The sequence below is a fragment of the Lithobates pipiens genome, unplaced genomic scaffold (genome assembly GCF_037356315.1).
Source record: "Lithobates pipiens isolate NorthernLeopardFrog02 unplaced genomic scaffold, aLitPip1_a1.2 Scaffold_13, whole genome shotgun sequence".
NCBI lineage: Eukaryota > Metazoa > Chordata > Amphibia > Anura > Ranidae > Lithobates > Lithobates pipiens.
Window position 1 is genome coordinate 82,876,233 of NW_027507718.1, and position 19,330 is coordinate 82,895,562.

The 19,330-nt window shown below is 46.0% G+C and overlaps 1 protein-coding gene across 1 annotated transcript in view; it reads right to left on the bottom strand.

The window, feature by feature from the left end:
• LOC143974144 (prostaglandin reductase 1-like) overlaps positions 1–15,298 on the bottom strand; it is a 182,124-nt gene extending 166,826 nt beyond the window's left edge. The window contains exon 1 of the mRNA XM_077475258.1: positions 15,123–15,298. The gene's annotated coding sequence lies outside the window, so the exon portion shown is untranslated. The remainder of the gene's footprint in view (positions 1–15,122) is intronic.
• Between the last annotated feature and the right edge of the window lie 4,032 nt (positions 15,299–19,330).

Consider the following 19,330-nt stretch of genomic DNA (forward strand, 5'->3'; position numbering starts at 1 on the left):
GAGGAAAGAATCGCCAAATCCCCAACGCTGTAAGGTGGTGAAAATATACGACCAGTGAACGGAGTCAAACGCCTTTTGGAGATCTAAAGACAAAAGGCAACCCTGTCTGGTAGAACTCCCGTCCCAGTTAGAATTGAGAAGCGATATGATGTCAATGGCTCTGCAAGTTTGATCAGGGCCTTGTCTTCCTGGAATGAAACCTACTTGGTCCTTGTGAATGTATAAGCTAATAAAGGAAGCCAGGCGGTCTGCAAGGATTTTAGTTAGAATCTTCAAATCATTGTTGATGAGAGAGATTGGTCTATAATTACTGACCGAGCTAGCATCCTTATTTGGCTTAGGAATGACCGTGATATAAGCCTCATTAAGAGAGGAATCCAGTCGCCCTCCCCTTCGGAGAGTATTGAAGAAACGGGCCATGTACGGGGCAAGAGTAGGAGCGAATGATTTATAGTAGGGTATCGAAAATCCATCCGGTCCAGGGGCCGAGTGCATTTTCAAATTTTTAATCACCGCGCACACTTCGTCTGCAGAAATGGGCGATTCCATCCTCAAACGGTGTCTATCTTCTAATGAGGGGATCTGGATAGTATCAAGGAATTTATTAATCTCCGCAGGGGACAGACCATGAGATCCGCTGTATAATGATGTGTAAAAGTCATGGAATTCGTGCATGATGCGCTGGGGGTTCTGGGATAGGGTACCACCTTGGATTCTGATTTTGGGGAGGGCCGGGGCTCGGAATTTAGGTGTCAGTCTCTTGGCTAGCATAGAACCAATATTGTCACCCTGGTAGTAGAATCTAGCTCTATTCCAGCGCAGCCATTTTTCCGCTTTGGTGGTTAGGGCAAGATTCAAAGCCACTCTAGCAGCATCTAGTTTGGAAGTGGGGACGGAACTTGGGCTAAGTTTATGTTGTTTGGCTAACTTGTTGTACTCCTTGTCCAATTTATCAATGTTTGCTTTGTTGGTTTTGTTAATCTATGAAGAAATTTGAATAAGTTGACCCCTAATTACTGCCTTATGGGCGACCCACAGGCAGGTAGAGTCTACGTCAGGCGTATCATTTGTAGCAAAATATTGAAGGATATTTTTTTCGATTTCCTGTGCTCTAGCGGGATCACTTAAGATAGGCTCATTAAGTCTCCAACGTCTGCATGGCTTGTGGCAAACAGGACGAGTGAGAGTCAATACTACCATCGAGTGATCCGACCAAACCACATCTTTAATACTAGCCCTTTTTGCGAGTGGAATGGATGCCGATTCAACAAGTATGTGGTCGATCCGGGAGAAAGACTCGTGGGGGTGTGAATAGTGCGTGAAGTCCCTTAAAGTCGGATTAACTTCTCTCCAGATGTCAACAAGACCTCGTTGGAAGAGCAACTTGGCTATACGAAGGCTTTGTTTAGTGGGTCTGGTCAGGCGTTTGCCTGGAGGGCGCGATTTGTCCATACCCTGGTCGAACGCAGTGTTGGAGTCTCCTCCAAAAAGTATCGTGCCCTCCAGTAACGGGATAAAAGTGGTAAGCATACATTGAAAAAAGGCTAGCTGACCCTTATTGGGTGCATAGTAGGATATGAATGAGTACAATTTACCATCCAGATCACCCATTAATAGCAAGAACCTGCCCTCCTCGTCCTTGAATTCAGTTTTTAGAGTGAATTTGCAGTGTTTAGAGATAAAAATGCCCACGCCCCTAGTTTTGTCCTCTGCGTTGGCTAAGTAAAATAGGGGGAATTTGGAGTGTATAAGGGAGGGGTTGAACCGTTTAGGGAAGTGTGTTTCCTGAAGTAGAGCCACATCCACCCCATGTTTATGTAGATACTGGAACACTTTGCGTCGTTTAAGTGGAGAGTTTAGTCCCTGAGAATTGTGGGAAATTATTTTAAGTGGTGGAGGTGTGTTTAAAGTCGTATCAGCCATTGAGCAGAAAGGGAGGACCGCCATAGAAATCATAAGCACTTACCCCTGTACATCCATTGAGCCCGACCCGACTTACAAACCATGCAAGGGTCCCTGGAAGGAGATGAATGTTTCGCTGAACTGTCCCCCTGTCGACTCCTGCAACGATAAGGGAATGATTAGTACAGTTGGAAGGAAGAAAAGAGAGAAAGAAGAGAAAGTCGGATGACAAGAGAGCCAACCGTAAAGTAGAGGGGACAGAGTCCTCCAGAAGTGAAGACAAAACATACATACAGCCCATCCCTCCAAAAAGCAGGGACAAGGCTCGTCTAGTTACTAGGGGCAAAAATACCCAGTGAACCAGACAATAAGAGGTACATGAGCAACGCCCCAGCAGGTAGGCCTCATCAATTATGGATAACCATATAACATATAAAAATAGAAAGGGCACCCGTAGAGTCATGGCCCCTACCCCTCCATGATTATCAATAAGTTGAGATGAGCAAAAATGGAGGGGGGAGGACCGAGAGCACATTGTGTAGCAAAAAATGTGGTATAACAATATATGAAAAAGAAAAGAAAAAATATGCACAAAGCAATAAATAACACCTGAATCTCAAGGGGAGTGGAAGTCCCGGATATTTGGCAGGGGGAAGGGAGAGAAACAACAACGAGGGGGGAGAAGGAGAGGGGAATCTGAAACGTCCCCAGGTGTCAGCAAGGGGGAAAGGAAAAGTTCAAGACCCAGTCCCCCACCTCCCCCCAAAAAAAAAAAAAATGAGGGAGAGATGAGGCAAGGGGAACTCCAACGGAAAGTCCCGCGTGGGGCCTCACGGCCTAATCCCCATCCAATGTCCGCCATATGTCCGCCGTGGTTGAGGGCGAAGGTAGTGGTCAAAGAAAAGGGTCAGTTCCAAAGGCACAAGTGGGGTAGCAGTTGCTCCCAGGGAGCCTCTGAGAAGATACAAAGCACTTGGAGGTCTTGTGATTGGTAATCTCAGGGGGGCCCAGTTTCCTTAGATTTCTTAGAGCGTACAGTCTCCCATACTGGAGGCAGGGGGCTGGTAGGCAGTTGTCCTTTAGCGGACTGTAGGGTACATCCTTGTTGAGGAGGATTTGGAGTCTGGATGATGAGACCTAACTGTAGCAGGAGTTTTTCACCTTCATGTAGGGAACCAAAAGTGTATGCTTTGCCTCTCAATATAAACTTGATTTGAAATGGAAAAAGCCACCAGTACTTGATTTCCTTGTCCAGCAGGACTTGAAGCAGAGGTTTCAAGGCTCTCCTTTTTTTGGATAGTGGACGGGGACAAGTCAGCAAAGATCTGCAGGTGGTGTCCCTGAAAAATGATCTTGGGTAAGGATCTTGATTTGCGCATTATTTCCTCTTTGACCGAATAGAAGTGGGGTTTGACCACGATGTCTCGGGGAAGACCGTCGGCTCTGGGAGGCCTGAGAGCTCTGTGAGCCCTGTCTAGTTCCAGTCGGTGGTGCGGAATGTCTGGAATTAGGGCTTTGATGAGAGAAGAGATAGTTTCAGGGACATCTTTGTAGGATTCAGGGAGCCCCCTGACCCTAAAATTGTACCTTCGATTTCTGTTTTCGAGGTCGTCAATTTTAGCTTGTGCAGTCTCCAATTGTTCCTGCAGGTTCTGTATGCAAGCCGTGTTTTGATTGGTTCTGGTAATAGTGGTTTCCAAATTAGTCTCAACTATTTCAATGCGGGTGCCTATATGTTGTAGGTCAGCATTGATATCGCTTGTAATTTTGTGCGCTGTTATGTTCAGGAGATCAGCAAATTTTGCGAAGAGCTCAGACACATTCATGTTGTGCAGTAGGCCTGAAGCCTCAGGCTGTGGTGAGGGATGTGACTGAGGTGGGCCAGCCTCCATTGGTGAGAGGCCCAAGTCCGCCAGGGTATGCTCCAAGAGGGATGCAGTAGAGGCCGGGGAGGTAGCAACCAGGGGAGGGAAGTCAGCCAAAGGGTCCGGTGGCAGTATGGATGGGGATGTCGCTGCATTTGTGCTGGGAGAGCAAGCGGGGCCTGAGCAGCGCGGGGCCGCCGCCATCTTGGCCGTCTCTGACAGGGACACACCGGCCTCAAATGCGGGCTTTAGACTCCTTCTTACCGCTCCCGAGTACATCGGGGGTGTCCCCGAGGCTTCCGCCTGCCTTGTGGAGGGGATGCAGGTGATAATCGCTGGCGAAGGTGCCGGTATAGAGGCCAGAGCTGCTGCGGCGGGACGGAGCTCCCTGACTAAGCATCCATCTTAGGAGCTGCCGCGCATGCGCCTCCTCATTCATTTTTTTAAATGTGAGGTTGTCAACACTGTCGTGAGCTAGGCGAGTGCGCTTATCGGTCACAATCCCCCCTGCTGCGCTGAACGTCCTTTCCGACAGGACACTGGACGAGGGGTAAGCAAACAGTTCCATTGCAAATTGGGCAAGCTCTGGCCAGAGGTCAAGCCTGCCCACCCAGTAGTCCAGGGGTTCATCACTTCTCAGAGCGTCCACATCGGCTGTTAACCCGATGTAGTCGGAAACACCTGTCGGTCTAGGCGTTCCCTGATGCTGGATCTGGATGAGACCTGTCGATGGGTCGGCTGAAAGAATTTTCTCATATCAGAAGTGACCAATACATCTTCAAACCGCCCTCTCCTTGCAGGCGCTTTTGGATTGGTACCCAGAACTCTTTCTCTGGGAGTGGGATTCCTCTGCCAGCGCACGCAAAAGCAGAATACTCTCTAAGCAAGGCCTGGAAGTGCTCCATTCTGACAGCCCTCTGTGAATGTGGTAACATTTCCGCCATTTTGTGTTTGTACCGGGGGTCCAAGTATGTTGCCACCCAGTACTAGTCCTTGACCTTTATGCTTTTTATACGGGAGTCCCTGTTAAAACACTGGAGCATGAAGGCCCCCATTTGCACTAAACTGGAAGCGGTGTGGTGGCCCGGCTCCTGTTCATCATCCAGGATAATGTCATCCTCCTTGTTCTCCTCTCCCCATCCATGGACAACAGGTATCCCAGAAATGTTTAAAGCATGCTCTTTTTGCTCCTCCTCATCTGCCCTGGCACCATCCTCCTGACTCCTCTTCAGACTTCTGTTGACTTGTCTCAGATAGAGTAGCCCCCCCCCTGGGAATTCATCCAGCATTGCGACTTCCTCATCTTCCCGCTCCTGCTCCTCCATGGCTTGATCAATGCACATGCTCCTTAAAGAAGGCATAAGGTTCGATGTCACTGATGGCGCCATGGCTGCGACTGACCAGTTTGGTGATCTCATCAAATGGCTGCAGAAGTCTGCATGCGTCACGCATTAGCAGCCACTGGTGCGGTGAAAAAAACCCCAGCTCCCCAGAACCTGTTCTGCTGCAAAGAGTTCATACAGGTAGACGTTAACTGCACGTTTCTGCTGGAGCAGCCTATCAAGCATATAGAAGGTTGAGTTCCATCGCGTCGGGCAATTGCAAATAAGACGTCTGACTGGCAGATTGTGTCACAGCTGAATTTCAGCAAGGTGAGCCATGGCCGTGTAAGATCTTCTGAAATCGGCTGAGATTTTCCTTGCCTGCTGCAAGATGTCCTGGACCCCAGGGTATTTGACAATAAATCACTGCACGACCAAGTTTAAGACGTGTGCCATGCATGGCACGTGTGTAATTTTGCCCTGTTTCAATGCGCTAAGCAGTTTGGCACCATTGTCACACACCACTTTACCAACTGTCAAATTGAGCGGTTTTAGCCACTGATCTGCCTGTGAACGCAAAGCAGAAAGGAGTGCAGGGCCAGTGTGGCTCTTGGCTTCCAGGCACAACAGACGCAGCACAGCAACATCTCACCTGGCATGTCGAATGGGTTCTGGGGATCTTGGGCGGCGCAGCGGAAGAGACGCTAGCAGCGGAAAAGGAGGAGTCAGCCGAGGAGGAGAGGGAGGATGGAGGAGGATAAGAAGAGCCAGGCCTGCATGCAATCCGTGGCTGTAAAACCAAATCTACATGGGTGCCACGGGTTGTATGTTTGACGGCCATCAGAAGGTTCACCCAGTGAGCAGTAAAAGTGATATACCTTCCTGCCTGTGTTTGCTAGACCACGTGTCTGTGGCCAGATGTATCTTGGCACCGATACTGTGTGCCAGAGATACATTCACTTGCTGCTGAACATGGCAATATAGCTCTGGGATACCTTTCTGTGAGAAATACTTCCTTCCTAGGACCTTCCATTGTGGTATTCCAATGGCCACAAATTTTCAAAAGGCCTCCGAGTCAATCAGTTTATATGGCAGTAGTTGGTGGGCTATCAGTTCTGACAAGCCAGCCGTCAACCGTTGGGCAAGAGGGTTATCGGGCGTAATCTTTTTTAGGCTCGAACCTTTGGGCCACGGAAGCCTGCCTTTTTCCAGAAAAACTTGAGGACGGCATGATGGAAGGTGGAGTGGAGGACAATTCTGAGGAGAGAGGAGAAGGAGAAGTAGAAAACGAGGCTGGACGGTAAGATTCTGGAGTGTGGCTTTGTGGGTTCCATTGCTCCCACTGGGCTCGGTGATGGCAGCTCATGTGCCTTCTTAAGGCGGTCGTCCCTAGGTGAGTGTTGGGCTTACCGTGACTTATGCGTTGACTGCAAAGGCTGCAGATGGCAACACTATTGTCAGCAGCGGACACGTTAAAAAAAGCCCACACTGCGGAGCCATGTGCCGGCATCCTGGGAGCGACAGATGTGACTGTACATGGTTGATGCCTCGCTCCTGATACATTAGCAGTCTGCTTTGTCCCTCCTGCGCAATGCAAGTTTTGCCTGCTTCTCCTCCCTATCTGCTGGTCCATATCTCCCTCTGAACTCCCCTCCTCTTCCTCTCTTGTGGGCACCCACGTGACATCACTAGACACATCATCGATGTCACCTTCTCCGATCTCAGAGTAGGCAGCAACACCAGGGACCAACCTCCTTGGGCTGATCTGGGTACTGTCAGACGGCTGGGTGGCGGTTGTTGCTACCTCCTCTTACTGATCCAATGCCAGTAATGGCTGCGCATCTGCAATGTCTTGTGATGGATCGGAAAATAATTCCTGTGACTCAAGCGGAGGGTATATGGTGGTGGTGGTGTTAGTGGTAGTGTCTTTGGGAGTGCACACAGCAGAGAGTGAAGAAGAGGGTGCAGATCGAGAGGATGAGGAGGGTGCAGAAGAGTAAGGCTGAGTGAGCCACTCAAGCAAGTCTGGTGCATCCTTTGACATAATCGAATGCACCTTCTGCAATTTCCCACTTTGGCTCAAGACTGTTGCTCCTGCCCTACCCCTACCACCCCTGCGGAAGGGCCTGCATCTTCCTCTGCCTGTCATTTTTTAAATGACCCTGTGACAAAAGTCTCTAGAGAAGTGCAGTATATGTGGAAGAAGGTATATAACACCCCGCTTCAATCATTTTGGGGGGCCACTGGTCTATCACACTAGTTATAATAATTTTTTCTAATTGCGTTTGTCACTCTTTGTAGTATTGCTGCAGAACGGCTCAGCAGTCACAATGCTGCACAGTAGAAATGCACTATACTAGGCTTTCTATATTTGAAAGTATTTTATACGTGTATTACACCCCTATATACTGCACACCAAATAGTACACCTATACCAGTCCTTAAAAGGACCTTTGTGGACCTAATAGTAGCTAGCTAGTAGCTAGTGAATTGCAGACTATCCCTGCTCCAAACACCAAACTGTCCCTCCCTACACTGAGAAATGACAGCTGCAGAATCGGGCAGCACTGCATGCAGTGCACTATAATATGCTTTCTATATTTAAAAGAAAGTATATTATAAGTGTATTACAACCCTATATACTGTACACCTATACCAGTCCTTAAAAGGACCTTTGTGGACCTAGTAGCTAGTGAATTGCAGACTGTCCCTGCTCCAAAGAAACTGTCCCTCCCTACACTGAGAAAAGACAGCTGCAAAATCGGTCAGCACTCAGCAGCACAGCAGTGCACTATAATATGCTTTCTATATTTGAAAGAAAGTATATTATACATTTATTACAACCCTATATACTGGACACCTATACTAGTCCTTATAAGGACCTTTGTGGACCTAGTAGTAGCTAGCTAGTAGCTAGTGAATTGCAGACTGTCCCTGCTCCAAACACCAAACTGTCCCTCCCTACACTGAGAAAAGGCAGCTGCAGAATTGGTCAGCACTCAGCAGCACAGCAGTGCACTATAATATGCTTTCTATATTTGAAAGAAAGTATATTGTAAGTGTATTACAACCTTATATACTGTACACCTATACCAGTCCTTAACCACTTAAGCCCCAGACCAATGGTCAGCCTAAGGACCAGAGGTCTTTTTACAATTTCTCACTGCACTGCTTTAACGCGCGTTCATGCAATGTTGTACCCAAACGAAATTTGCGTCCTTTTCTTCCCACAAATAGAGCTTTCTTTTGATGGTATTTGATTGCCTCTGCGATTTTTATTTTTTACGATATAAATGGAAAAAGACTAAACATTAAAAAAAAAAAAAAAGATATTTTCTACTTTTTGTTATAAGAAAACTCGAATAAACGTAATTTTAGTCATGCATTTAGGCCAAAATGTATTCAGCCACATGTCTTTAGTAAAAAAAATGTCAATAAGTGTATATTTATTGGTTTGCGCAAAAGTTATAGCGTCTACAAACTAGAGTACATTTTCTGGAATTTACACAGCTTTTAATTTATGACTGCCTATCTCATTTCTTGAGGTGCTAAAATGGCAGGGCAGTACAACCCCCCCCAAATGACCCCATTTTGGAATGTAGACACCCCAAGGAAATTGCTGAGGGGCATGTTGATTGATAATGACAAAAAAAAAAAGTTTACAAAAAGTTGTCACTAAATGATATATTGCTCACACATGCCATAGTTATATGTGGAATTGCACCCCAAAATATATTCTGCTGCTTCTCCTGAGTATAGGGATACCACATGTGTGGGACTTTTTGGGAGTCTATCCACGTACGGCACCCCGAAAACCACTCACTGCCTTCAGCTTTTCTAAGGGTGCAAAGTTTTGATTTCACTCCTCACTACCCATCACAATTTCGAAGGCCATAAAATGCCAAAATAGCACAAACCCCCCCAAATGACCCCATTTTGGAAAGTAGACACCCCAAGCTATTTACTGAGAGGCATGTTGAGTCCATGGAATATTTTATATTTTGCCACAAGTTGCGGGAATATTACAAACTTTTTTTGCACAAAGTTGTCACTAAATGATATATTGCTCACACATGCTATGGGCATATGTGAAATTACACCCCAAAATAAATTCTGCTGCTTCTCCTGAGTACGGGGATACCACATGTGGGGGACTTTTTGGGAGCCTAGCCACGTATGGGACCCCGAAAACCAAGCACCACCTTCAGGATTTAAATATAAAACGCTACAAAAAAAACTGTTAGCGATCGCAGGGATCAGGCCTGACTCTGCGAATGCTGCAGTTATGCGTTTAGTGTTTTGTAAGTGACAGTGATCGATCAATACTGCACTTGGGTGGGCTGGGCGGAGGGGTAAAACGCAGGTGCTAGCAGCTTTCTGGGCTGATCCCGCTAACAATGCGTTTTTTTGGAACCCTAAACTGCTGGGGACTCTAGTATAGATCTGATCAGATATTGATCTGTTCAGATACTATACCACTACGGGAGGTGTATGCTTTGCGCATGGGTGTTAGCGGTACTGCCACTAAGCTAGCGCTGCCTGGGGTGACGCAGACCCTATCTGACCCTAAAACCTAATTGATATCACCCGCTGGGTGATCAGGGGGTTAAATCTTTATTGGGTAATAAATGGTGGGTGCCCTGATGCTATAAAAAGCAAACTAACCAGCGTCACCCGTAACACTTATACGGTGATCACTGGTGAAAGGGTTAACTAGGGGCAATCAGGGGGTTAAAATTTTATTAGGTAGTATATGGGGGTACCCAACACTATAAAAACCTGGCGGTGAACCTAAAAAATAACTAGCTACCTAGCGGCACCAATGACACTAATGCAGCGATCAGAAAAACGATCCCTTAGTGACACTGGCAAATGGGGGTGAAAGGGTTAACCTGTGGGCAACCAGGGGGTTAAAATCTTTACTAGGTAGTATATGGGGGTCCCTGATGCTATATAAAAACCTGACAGGGAACCTAACTAACTGGCTAACCAGCGTCACCAGTGACACATACGGTGATCGCTGGTGAAAGGGTTAACTCTAGGGGCAATCAGGGTTAAAACCTTTATTAGGTAGTATATGGGGGTACCTAATGCTATAAAAACCTGGCGGTGAACCTAAAAAATAACTAGCTACCTATCGGCACCAGTGACACTAATGCAGCGATCAGAAAAACGATCGCTTAGTGACACTGGCAAAAGGGGGCGAAAGGGTTACCTGGGGGCAATCAGGGGGTTAAAACCTTTATTAGGTAGTCTATGTGGGTACCTGACGCTATATAAAAACCTGATGGAGAACCTAAATAACTAAATAACTAACTGTCTAACCAGCGTCACCAGTGACACTTATATGGTGATCGCTGGTGAAAGGGTTAACTCTAGGGGCAATCAGGGGGTTAAAACCTTTATTAGGTAGTATATGGGGGTACCTAATGCTATAAAAACCTGGCAGTGAACATAAAAAATAACTAGCTACCTAGCAGCACCAGTGACACTAATGCAGCGATCAGAAAAACAATTGCTTAGTGACATTGGCAAAAGGGGGTGAAAGGGTTACCTGGGGGGGGGGGGGCAATCAAGGGGTTAAACCTTTATTAGGGGGGTAGGGGGCTACCCTGGACCTAAAACTAACTGCTCTGACACTTTTTACAGTCACAACTGACACTAAATGCAGTGATCAGTAAATAAATGATAACTGCAATCAGTGGTACTGTGACTGGGAGGGGGGGTCAGGGGGTGACTGGGGGTGATTTGTGTGCCTATGTGTACCTACATGTTAGTGTAGTGTTGGTGCACTTACTAGGATGTCTTCTCTCCTCGCCGTCCGGTCAAAAAGACCGCCCCGAGGAGAGTGACATCACTTCCTCCTGTCTGTGTTTACATTACACAGGCAGGGGAAGCTTCTCATTCGCCAGGAGCGATCGAGAGGGGATGGCCAGAAACCAATGGCCATCCCCTCATCCCGGATCGCTCCTGAAGCGAAACGGACTGCCGCAGCCAGCGGGAGGGGGTCCGATCGGACCCCCCACCCGCTGAAAGGCACGTATGGGTACGTGATTGTGCCTGTCCGTGCCATTGTGCCGACATACATGCGGCAGTCCTTAAGTGGTTAAAAGGACTTGTGGACCTAATAGTAATAGCTAGCTAGTGATTAGGCTGACTGTCCCTGCTCCATACAGCGTCCTTTCCCTACACTGACAAAAAGACAGAATGTAAAATGGCCACCAGATCAGGTCTATTTATAAAGTAGGCGGTATGTCCATGTGCTGAAATGTCTCAATTGGCTGTCCTGTACCCCATGATGGATGTGTCATGGGTCAAAGGTCTTCACAATGTAAACGCATATGTCCACCGCGAACAGCGCCAGAAGTCCGCCGGTTTGACAAATTGCAAACGAGCAAAGTTTGCCACAAACCGACCTCTGGGCGAACCGCAAGGCCATCTCTAAAGCCGCGTACACACGGGCGGATTGTATGGCCTACTTAGTCCGTCATACAATCCGACGGACAGTCCGTCATACTTTCTAATGAACAGACTTGACCACACACGGATGCACAAACAGTCCGTCGAAAGCTTGCGCGATGACGTTTACAGCACGTACGACGGGACTAGAAATAGGAAGTCCAATACACAGCAATGCAACCTTTCGCCGTGTAAATCCTTTCTGAACATGCGCCATTCTTAGTCCGTTGAACTAGCCTACTCACGAGCGGATTGTCCGCTGAAACCAAAGTATGATGGACAGTATTACGGAAATTCCGAAATACTTAGTACGCCAGACTGCACGCTGAAAAAGTCCGCTGAAGCCCACACACAAGCGGACTGTCCGCTGAAATGTGTTTCGACGGACTAAGTTGGCCATACAGTCCGCCCGTGTGTACGCGGCTTTCCAGATATTACATTAAAACTGCAAGCAGTTTTAAATGACTTTTTTCCGTTAAATGTCATTTTGTGCAGGGACTGTTCTAAACACGGGAAACATGTGGCACTTCACAGGCATACTATAGACAACCCCAGGCACGATATTTAAAGGAATATTTCACTTTTTTTTAACTTTAATCGTCATTAAAATCAGTGCTCCCGAAAAAACATCAGTTTTAAAAAAAAAAAAAAATCGGCATTGACCCATGTCCCCTGGGGCAGTAGCAAAGTCCCCAAACCCTTTTTTGGCAATATTTTGCATATTAGCCATTAAAATTAACACTTTTTATTTTTAACATTTGAGTTCCATAGACTTCAATGGGGTTCTTAAGTTCACACAAATTTTCGGTCCGTTTGAAAAAGTTCTGGTGCGAACCGAACCAGGGGGTGTATGGCTCATCCCTAATACTGCAGTTAAACACAGAATTGAGCATCTGTGCAGAAAAAAAACAGCACAAGTTTCAAATATAGGTAAGTGCTAATATTCATTCATAATATGTAATGCTATTTCTTAAAATAATTGTTATATTACAGCTGGCAGATTACACAGATGTTCTGTGAGCCGAAGCTGAATGTTATTTCAAGGGTTCCCTGAGACCTCAAACTTTTTGCCAGGGGTTCCCAGAGAAACACTGATCTATGCTTTAAAAATCACCAAAAAATAGCCAAAGCAATACAATGAGGCATCTGCATTTCTCGACTCAACTGCTTTTTGTTTAGCACAGACAGGAGATTTTAATCTGACCATTTTGTCACTGACATTTGAATTTTGCGGAAAATGAGGGTGTTATGTTAACCACTTGCTTACTGGGCACTTAAACCCCCCTCAGTCCCAGACCAATTTTCAGCTTTCAGCGCTGATGCACTTTGAATGACAATTGCGCAGGCATACAACACTGTACCCAAATGAAATTTTTATCATTTTTTCCCACAAATAGAGCTTTCTTTTGGTGGTATTTAGTTACAGCTCGGAGTTTTATTTTTTGCTAAACAAACAAAAAAAGATGCAAAAAAAAAAAAATCATGTTTAATAGTTTGTTATAAAATTTTGCAAACGGGTAATTTTTCTCCTTCATTGAAGTGCGCTGATTAGGCGGCACTGATAGGCTGCACTGGTGGGCACTGATGGGCTGCATTGGTGGGCACTGATAGGCTGCACTAGTGGGCACTGATAGGCATAGTTAAGGCGGCACTAATAGGCACAGATAAGGCGGCACCGATGGGCACAGATAAGGCGGCACTGATGGGCAAAGATGGGCACAGATAAGATGGCACGGATGGGTGGCACAGATAAGATGGCACGGATGGGTGGCACGGATGGGTGGCATGGATGGGCACTGATAGGTACCACTGATAGATGGGACTGATGGGCACTGATAGGTGGCACTGCTGGGCACTGATGGGCGGCACTGCTGGGCACTGGTAGATGACACTGATGGGCACGGATAAGTGGCACTGGGGTGCAGCACCTTTGAGGCAGATTGTGGGCACTGTGGGTGGCACTGTGGGTGACACTGCTGGGTGGCACTGTGGGCACTGCTGGGTGGCACTGTGGGCACTGCTGGGTGGCACTGACGGGGGGCACATTTTATTATTGTGGCACTTGGAGGGGGCAGGTGGGCACTGGCAGGGGGCAGGTGGGCACAAGCAGGCCTGGCCGTGATCGGGACTGATGTCCCGATCACGGCCGCCGGTGATCGGCTTTTTTTTTTCTCCTCGCGCTGTCAGCGCGAGGAGGAATAATAGCCGATTACCGGCTCCGTTATATCACATGATCAGCTGTCATTGGCTGACAGCTGATCACGTGATAAGGGGTCGGGATCGACCCCTTGCACGGATCGGTGATCAGGCGAGTCTCACGGACTCGCCGATCACAGAGCGCGCCGCGCGCGCCCCGCAGGCCGCTCGTGCACGGGACGACGTCAATAGACGTAGTCCCGGCAAAGGAGATCCGCGCTGTAGCTGTCATTTGGCTATAGCGCAGATCTCAAGTGGTTAAACACCCACTTTATCATTCACACTGCACAGTTTGGGGTTCTTTAGACTTAAAGAGGAAGTAAACCCTGATGAGTTTACTTCCTCTTTCATTCCCTGCAAAGGCAAAGCATAATGGACTACTATGCATCGCATAGTAGCCCATTATGTGTCACTTACCTGACACAGGAGCCAGCGAAGTCACTGCTGTCCCTTGTAGTCCGGCGCATCCATCTTCTTGGTGGGTCTCGCAGCTCCGCCGCTGTCATTCGGCGAAGCCGCGATGACGTCACTCCCGCGCATGCGCACGGGAGCCGAGACGCGCGGCATCTTCGTTATCCAGAATGCCACGCTCAGTGCGCCTGCGCACCGCTGTCTACGGCGCATGCGCTGTAGACAGCGGTGCCCGTCTTCGGGCAAATATCTCCTAAACCGTATAGGTTTGGGAGATATTTCTTGGACCTACAGGTAAGCCTTAATTTAGGCTTACCTGTAGGTCAAAGTGGTTTGTAAGGGTTTACAACCACTTTAATTTTCAGCACACTGCAGCACAGATAAATTGTTCCATATCACAAACGTGTAGAAACTTTAAGCAGAATTCTAGTACATATTATCTTGCATTTGTATGCAGCAGGTATAGATGAAAAAAAACACTTATCTTTATGAAAGTTTGGCTGTTTTTACCTGTTATCATTTATTGCCAATCACCAGAAAATACATTTTACCTTTTTTGCAGCAAATTACTTGTGCTACCAACAGTTGCAAACTATTTCCAGAATACATTTTGTGAAGCTTCATTTGACCATGATAATCATATCTCACATTTCAATTACCTCCAGACATAAAGACAAGTCTGGATTAGAAAGCATTTGCATTACTCACATCTTTAACGCTATTACCTAAAACTTCAATTAACTGTGAAGATTGATTAAAAAAAAGCAGAATGCCCCATAACTGGGATTATACCTAGAAATTAGAGAACATTTACAGTGAAAAAGGATTAAGTGTTCACTTTGTGTCTGTAAATCAGATTCATGATTGCACAGCGCATAGGACTGTGCTGGCAGAGAGGTAGTAAGGACACTTTGCACACTTTGTTCCCTGCAGAGGCAGCTTTCCAGTAAGGATATCATGACACTTACTTGAGGGAAGCTTCTGTATGGTGAATAGATTTCCTTGATGGTCAGTGAGCAAGAATGCAGAAGTGAGGGTTTAGCCCGCTATTATACGCTTATATATTATAAGCCTGAGAATATCCTTCCCACCCTCTCTCGTTCAGTCATCAGTATTCACTCCCCTTCTCGATCTCCTCCTCTGACAAGCACACACATGGTAAGAAACAACACAAGATACTAGCGCTTTAAAAGATACTGGTGTGTCCTTTCCGGTTCAGTCTGTATCGTTCATTGAAATAAAATCAAAACTGTTTTTATCAAGGAAAATATGTTTCTTTAAAAAGTTATTTAAAAAACAGTACTTGGAATTTGCTGAGAATCCAAAAAAGGTTTCTTGCTGTCCTTAAAGGGTAGGGGATGTATGTGCACAGTCACCAGTGGCAGCTGCCTCTTTAGAATGAAGTCATCTCAGAATAGGATACCAATAAGAAATATGCATGCTCAGAAACGCGTTGTGCTCTTGGGTATACCCGGGCTGACGTCACACGCTGTTTACGAGCCTGTCTGTCTCTATGTATCACAGAACACAGCGGTGCTTCCCCTAGTACGCTGTGGAGGAGGATTGTTACATGTCTGTATCCAGGAACAGCACCAGTGAAAGGGAACAGTGATTTGACTATCAAACGGAGGATAATAATCATGTATGTAAGTGTGACTTTTTATTGATTGTATTAAATAAATGCACCTTTTACTGATTTGGCGCTCTTCTATATATTTCTTATTGACAAGCCCACACAGAGCATGGAGGCCGCCTTCTATCCATTACTAGAACAACACTGTTTGCTTTTTTGTGGATGTAAACCCAGATAACAAGATTGTGAATTGATCTCAATAATATACAGATATAAATATAATAGGCTGTGAAAATTAAAGATTAATTCCTCGATTAATCAAATTTTTGATCGATCAAAATTCTTTTGATCGGTACTCACCTCTCCGTTGGCTTCCAGGTCTTCAGGGAGTTCCGGAGATCCGGTGATGTCACGAACATCGACGTCACTGGACTCCACCCCCTTCCCCAAGTGCCTCCGTCTGCTAACAAAGGGAAGGGAGGAGGAGTCCGGTGATGTCAAAGTTCTGATTTAAGGGGGGTCTATGGCATAAGGTGAGAGTGATTAGTTAGACCGGAGGTGGAGGGATTGTCACGCTACTGTGGGAAAAAAAAATTACTACCTACGTCAGTGCTACAGTTTGAATTTAAAACATATTTGTGTGAACTGTGAAGTTAAGTCATGGATTGTGGAAAGTAGTTTCGGGTGATTGTATATAGTGTATATCACATTTACCACTGACTAATGCAGAGTTGCAATGCAAGGAGATCAGCTAAAAGTAGTGGGATCTGTATGTGCGTTATAATTAATCGAAATTAGTCGATTAATCGATAAAATAAAAAACATTTAACCAAACACGAAAATTTAAATCAGTAACAGCCCTAAAATATAACAGTTATACACAAAAAAAAAACAATGTACCATATTGCAGGATAAGTTTCACACAGATAGTCTGTAAGATGCGTAAAAAATCAATGCACCTGTGAAGGAGATTAAAATAGATGGTGAGAAGAATGAATGAATGCTTTGCTGCCATGTTAAACTGGCATAACACTTATGAATGGACCATCTTAATGTATTACTGTAATGCAGTCAGGCTACATATGCATTAATAAATGTACATCTTTTTTCATTCTTTTTTTAAATTTTTTTGTATCTGCTAATCTCTGTACCCCGTGTAGCCATCACTTTGGAGAGTCGGACTGCAGCTCTCACACACAAGCTGTCCTGTGGCCTGACACACCCCACCAATGAACACTGCTCTAATCTTCACCCCTCTTGCATTTTAAAGTACAGGGCCACCCTAAAATAAAAAATAGCATTGATATTCTTAAAAGAAAAAAAATATTTGATTTTTTTTAAACTTACCAGAAACCCCTGTTGCTAGGCAGTCTTCCTAATCTGCCTCTTCCTACTCTGCGGCGCTTCCTCCTCTTTGGTGAGTGGCCCCATTGCCTTCTGGGACGTGTGTCCCAGAAAACAACAGGGCCATCCACAAAGCGCCACGCGACTCGCACATGCGCAATAGGAAACGGGCAGTGAAGCCGCAAGGCTCCAGTGCTTGCTTCCCTTCGTTAAGGTTGCGGCGTATCCAGGTCCCTCCGGGTGCCCTGCTCGTAGCAGTGGATATTGAAGCTCTATATTCAAGCATTCCACATGAGCAGGGAATCCAGGAGGCACAGTCTTTTCTCATGGAACAGGACAGGTCTACTTGGTGCTTAAATAGATTTATTCCTAAATTATTAGAATAAAAATGCTACCTTCTTGGACAAGGTGTTTTTGCAAACCCAGGGGGTAGCAATGGGCACGCATTGCACACCCTCGTACGCCAACCTCTACCTGGGTAGTTGGAAAAGGATAATTTTCTCTGATGATGGCTAAATGATCTGGCTGACACATGTTTTGTGTTGATTTAGATTTATCGATGACCTACTAATTATCTGGACTGGACCACGGACTGAACTTTGCTCCCTTTTGGAGACGTTAATTGTAAACAATTACAATTTGAGATTTACGCACACAATTAGCAATGGTAGCGTATCCTTTTTTGGACATGGACATCATACTTGAACCAGATGGCCATATTGTTACTAATCTATTTTGTAAACCAAGTGCAGACAATACTTTGTTAGATGCAACTAGTGCCCATCCTGCTCCCCTGGTGAGGAGCATTCCATATGCTTAATATCTTTGTCATTGCAGGAATTGTACACATGATGATGATTTCCAAGATCAGGCCAATAATTCCATATACCCAATATCTGCATCTTCACAGAAATTTTAAACATGACGACAATTTACAAGATCAGGCCAATAAATGAAAATGTTTAATGGATCGCGGTTACTCTTGTTCGCTTTTTAAAAAGGCATACAATAGGGGAAAAAAACATTCTAGAACATCTCTATTTTATCATGCCAAAACTCAAAAGAAGAGCGAAACAGTTAAACTGTCAGAAACTATGAATCAGACTAAGACAGAAGTACAGTTAAATCATACTTGCTTAATTATAATAAAAAAAAGGTAAACAGAGTAAATATAGTCAAAACATAGCCAGAGTTCAGGAACCAGAACGGATAGTCAGACAAGTCAAAACGTCAGAGAGCCAGAGATGAGCGTAGTAGAACAGCAAGCAGGATCTAGAGCCAGAATGAATGTCAGCCAAGTAAGTCTTTAACAGGAACACAAGAGAGTGTCTCTAGAGATGTGAACAAGGCGAAGGCAGAGATCATATGGATTGGACGGCTTAAGTAGGCACAACTGACAAGCACGATATCATCAAAAGATGAGTCACTATGGAGAGATAGGAGCTGGCCTTAGCCGACAGCTGAGTGGCCAGTTTTGAGATGGAAGGGCTGAGCCCAGCCCTGACAGTACCCCCTCCTCAATGACCCCTCCCCCTCGGAGGACCACCGGGCTTCAGGGGAAAACATCTATGGAAATCACAGAGGAAGAAAGGGGCATGTACGTTCAAGGATGAGAGCCAAGAGCATTTCTCCGGACGTACCCTTTCCAATGCACCAGGTACTGTATGCGCCCACGGAACCTACGGGAGTCAACAATGGACTGTACTTCATACTCCTCATGGTTCTCAACCTGTACAGGTTGAGGACGAGGCACCGAGGTGGTAAAGCGTTTGTAGACCAAAGGTTTTAAGAAGACAATACATTCAAAATACACATATTAGAAGGAAGGTCTAATGTGTAAGCCACTGGGTTAATCCTGCAAAAAATACAGAAAGGCCCAATAAACTGAGGTGGGAACTTCAGAGAGGGAAGATGAAGTCAGAGGTTGCGAGAGGACAACCAGACCCCATCCTCAATCTCGTAGGAAGGCGCAGGCAGGCGCCTGTGATCAGCATGCAGTCTGTGCTTATCATTAGCATGTTGCAAAGCCTCCTGGACTTGTGCCAAAGTGGAACAAAGACCACGGAGATGCTCCTATAAGAGAGGGAACACGAAGTCAGAGGTTGCTAGATGACAATCAGACCCTGTCCCCAATCTGGTAGGAAGGCACAGGCAGGCGTCTGGTCAGCATGGAGTCTGCACCTACCATTAGCATGTTGCAAAGCCTCCTGGACTTATGCCCAAGTGGAATGAAGACCATGGAGATGCTCCTATAATGTA